Below are 6,150 nucleotides of genomic sequence, written 5' to 3' on the forward strand. Positions count from 1 at the left end.
TACCGTTATACGTTATTTGGTAATACTATATAACCCTATACGTTATTACGTAATAGTATATAACGTTATACGTTATAACGTAACAATATACAACGTTATAAGTTATAACGTACCAATATACAAAGTTATACGCTATTACGTAATAATCTACAACGTTATACGTAATATGCTAATACTATGGTAATTCTGTATAACGTTATTCGTTATTTCGTAATAGTATATAACGTTATACGTTATATGTTAATACTATATAACGTTATACGTTATTACATAATAGTATATAACGTTATACGTTATATGGTAATACTATATAACGTTATTCGTTATATGGTAATACTATATAACGTTATACGTTATTACATAAGAGTATATAACGTTATACGTTATATGATAATACTATATAACGTTATACGTTATATGGTAATACTATATAACGTTATACGTTACATGGTAATACTATATAACGTTATACGTTATAACGTAACAATATACAACGCAGCACGCTATTACGTAATAGTATATAACGTTATAGATTATAACGTAACGATATACAACGTTATACGTTATAACGTTACAATATACAACATTATACGTTATAGCGTAACAATATACAACGTTATAAGTTATAACGTACCAATATACAAAGTTATACGCTATCACGTAAAAATATACAACGTTATACGTATTATGCTAATACTATGGTAATTCTGTATAACGTTATACGTTATTTCGTAATAGTATATAACGTTATACGTTATATGGTTATACTATATAACGTTATACGTAATAGCGTAACAGTATACAACGATATACGCTATCACGTAATAGTATATATCGTTATACGTTATATGGTAATACTATATAACGTTATACGTTACATGGTAATACTATATAACGTTATACGTTATTACGTAATAGTATATAACGTTATACGTTATATGGTAATACTATATAACGTTGTACGTTATATGGTAATACTATATAACGTTATACGTAATAGCGTAACAGTATACAACGATATACGCTATCACGTAATAGTATATATCGTTATACGTTATATGGTAATACTATATAACGTTATACGTTACATGGTAATACTATATAACGTTATACGTTATATGGTAATACTATATAACGTTATTCGTTATATGGTAATACTATATAACGTTATACGTTATTACATAATAGTATATAACGTTATACGTTATATGATAATACTATATAACGTTATACGTTATATGGTAATACTATATAACGTTATACGTTACATGGTAATACTATATAACGTTATACGTTATAACGTAACAATATACAACGCTGTACGCTATTACGTAATACTATATAACGTTATACATTATAACGTAACGATGTACAACGTTATAAGCTATTACGTTATAATATACAACGTTATACGTTATTACGTAATAATATACAACGTTATACGTATTATGCTAATACTATGGTAATTCTGTATAACGTTATACGTTATTTCGTAATAGTATATAACGTTATACGTTATATGGTTATACTATATATCGTTATTCGTTATATGGTAATACTATATAACCCTATACGTTATTACGTAATAGTATATAACGTTATACGTTATAACGTAACAATATACAACGTTATAAGTTATAACGTACCAATATACAAAGTTATACGCTATTACGTAATAATCTACAACGTTATACGTAATACGCTAATACTATGGTAATTCTGTATAACGTTATTCGTTATTTCGTAATAGTATATAACGTTATACGTTATATGTTAATATTATATAAGGTTATACGTTATGACGTAACAATATACAACGTTATACGTTATTACGTAATAGTATATAACGTTATACGTTTTATGGTAATACTATATAACGTTATACGTTATTATTTAAAAGTATATAACGTTATATGGTAATACTATATGCTAATACTATATAACGTTATACGTTATATGGTAATACTATATAACGTTATACGTTATATGGTAATACTATAGAACGTTATTCGTTATATGGTAATACTATATAACGTTATACGTTATTACATAATAGTATATAACGTTATACGTTATATGATAATACTATATAACGTTATACGTTATATGGTAATACTATATAACGTTATACGTTACATGGTAATACTATATAACGTTATACGTTATTACGTAACAATATACAACGCTGTACGCTATTACGTAATACTATATAACGTTATACATTATAACGTAACGATATACAACGTTATAAGCTATTACGTTATAATATACAACGTTATACGTTATTACGTAATAATATACAACGTTATACGTAATATGCTAATACTATGGTAATTCTGTATAACGTTATTCGTTATTTCGTAATAGTATATAACGTTATACGTTATATGTTAATACTATATAAGGTTATACGTTATGACGTAACAATATACAACGTTATACGTTATCACGTAATAGTATATAACGTTATACATTATAACGATACAATATACAACTTTACACGTTATAACGTAACAATATACAACGTTATCCGCTATTATGTAGTACTATATAACGTTATACATTATAACGTCTCAGTATACAACGTTATACGCTATTGCGTAATAATATGCAACGTTATACGTTATTACGTAATAGTATATTACGTTATACTTAATATGGTGACACAATATAAAGTTATACGTAATAAGGTAATAATATACAACGTTATACGTTATTACGTAATAGTATATATCGTTATAAGTTATATCTTAATACTATATAACGTTATACGTTATAACGTAACAATATACAACGTTACACGTCATTACATAATAATATACAATGTTATACGTCATTACGGAATAAAATACAACGTTATATGTAATATGCTAATATTATGGTAATTCTGTATAACGTTATACGTTATTTCGTAATAGTATATAACGTTATACGTTATATGGTAATACTATATAAAGTTATACGTTACATGGTAATACTATATAACGTTATACGTTATAACGTAACAATATGCAACGTTATACGCTATTGCGTAATAATCTACAACGTCATACGTTATTACGTAATATTATATACCGTTATACGTTATTTGGTAATACTATATAACCCTATACGTTATTACGTAATAGTATATAACGTTATACGTTATAACGTAACAATATACAACGTTATAAGTTATAACGTACCAATATACAAAGTTATACGCTATTACGTAATAATCTACAACGTTATACGTTATTACGTAATAATATACAACGTTATACGTATTATGCTAATACTATGGTAATTCTGTATAACGTTATACGTTATTTCGTAATAGTATATAACGTTATACGTTATATGGTTATACTATATAACGTTCTACGTTACATGGTAATACTATATAACGTTATACGTAATAGCGTAACAGTATACAACGATATACGTTATTACGTAGTAGTATATAGCGTCACACGTTACATGGTAATACTATATAACGTTATACGTTATTACGTAATAGTATATAACGTTATACGTTTTATGGTAATACTATATAACGTTATACGTTATTATTTAAAAGTATATAACGTTATATGGTAATACTATATGCTAATACTATATAACGTTATACGTTATATGGTAATACTATATAACGTTATTCGTTATATGGTAACACTATATAACGTTATACGTTATTACATAATAGTATATAACGTTATACGTTATATGATAATACTATATAACGTTATACGTTATATGGTAATACTATATAACGTTATACGTTACATGGTAATACTATATAACGTTATACGTTATAACGTAACAATATACAACGCTGCACGCTATTAGGTAATACAATATAACGTTATACATTATAACGTAACAATATACAACGTTATAAGCTATTACGTTATAATATACAACGTTATACGTTATTACGTAAGAATATACAACGTTATACGTATTATGCTAATACTATGGTAATTCTGTATAACGTTATACGTTATTTCGTAATAGTATATAACGTTATACGTTATATGGTTATACTATATAACGTTATACGTTATATGGTAATACTATATAACGTTGTACGTAATACCGTAACAGTATACAACGATATACGTTATTACGTAGTAGTATATAGCATCACACGTTACTTGGTAACACTATATAACGTTATACGTTACTACGTAATAGTATATAACGCTCTACGTTACATGGTAATACTATATAACGTTATACGTAATAGCGTAACAGTATACAGCGATATACGTTATTACGTAATAGTATATCAAGTCACACGTTACATGGTAATACTTTATAACTTTATACGTTATTACGTAATAGTATATAACGTTATACGTTATATGGTAATACTATATAACGTTGTACGTTATATGGTAATACTATATAACGTTATACGTAATAGCGTAACAGTATACAACGATATACGCTATCACGTAATAGTATATATCGTTATACGTTATATGGTAATACTACATAACGTTATACGTTATTTCGTAATAGTATATAACGTTATAAGCTATATGGTATTACTATATAACGTTATACGTTGCACGGTAATACTATATAATGTTAAACCTTATTACATAATAGTATATAACGTAATACGTTATATGATAATACTATATAACGTTATACGTTATATGGTAATACTATATAACGTTATACGTTACATGGTAATACTATATAACGTTATACGTTATATGGTAATACTATATAGCGTTATTCGTTATATGGTAATACTATATAACGTTATACGTTATTACATAATAGTATATAACGTTATACGTTATATGATAATACTATATAACGTTATACGTTGTATGGTAATTCTATATAACGTTATACGTTACATGGTAATACTATATAACGTTATACGTTATAACGTAACAATATACAACGCTGTACGCTATTACGTAATACTATATAACGTTATACATTATAACGTAACGATATACAACGTTATAAGCTATTACGTTATAATATACAACGTTATACGTTATTACGTTATAATATACAACCTTATACGTATTATGCTAATACTATGGTAATTCTGTATAACGTTATACGTTATTTCGTAATAGTATATAACGTTATACGTTATATGGTTATACTATATATCGTTATTCGTTATATGGTAATACTATATAACCCTATACGTTATTACGTAATAGTATATAACGTTATACGTTATAACGTAACAATATACAACGTTATAAGTTATAACGTACCAATATACAAAGTTATACGCTATTACGTAATAATCTACAACGTTATACGTAATATGCTAATACTATGGTAATTCTGTATAACGTTATTCGTTATTTCGTAATAGTATATAACGTTATACGTTATATGTTAATACTATATAAGGTTATACGTTATGACGTAACAATATACAACGTTATACGTTATTACGTAATAGTATATAACGTTATACGTTTTATGGTAATACTATATAACGTTATACGTTATTATATAAAAGTATATAACGTTATATGGTAATACTATATGCTAATACTATATAACGTTATACGTTATATGTTAATACTATATAACGTTATACGTTATATGGTAATACTATATAACGTTATTCGTTATATGGTAATACTATATAACGTTATACGTTATTACATAATAGTATATAACGTTATACGTTATATGATAATACTATATAACGTTATACGTTATATGGTAATACTATATAACGTTATAGGTTACATGGTAATACTATATAACGTTATACGTTATTACGAAATAGTATATAACGTTATACGTTATATGGTAATACTATATAACGTTGTACGTTATATGGTAATACTATATAACGTTATACGTAATAGCGTAACAGTATACAACGATATACGCTATCACGTAATAGTATATATCGTTATACGTTATATGGTAATACTACATAACGATATACGTTATTTCGTAATAGTATATAACGTTATAAGCTATATGGTAATACTATATAACGTTATACGTAATAGCGTAACAGTATACAACGATATACGCTATCACGTAATAGTATATATCGTTATACGTTATATGGTAATACTACATAACGATATACGTTATTTCGTAATAATATATAACGTTAAAAGCTATATGGTATTACTATATAACGTTATACGTTGCACGGTA

Source organism: Bombus terrestris, chromosome 17 (genome assembly GCF_910591885.1).
Source record: "Bombus terrestris chromosome 17, iyBomTerr1.2, whole genome shotgun sequence".
Lineage (NCBI taxonomy): Eukaryota > Metazoa > Arthropoda > Insecta > Hymenoptera > Apidae > Bombus > Bombus terrestris.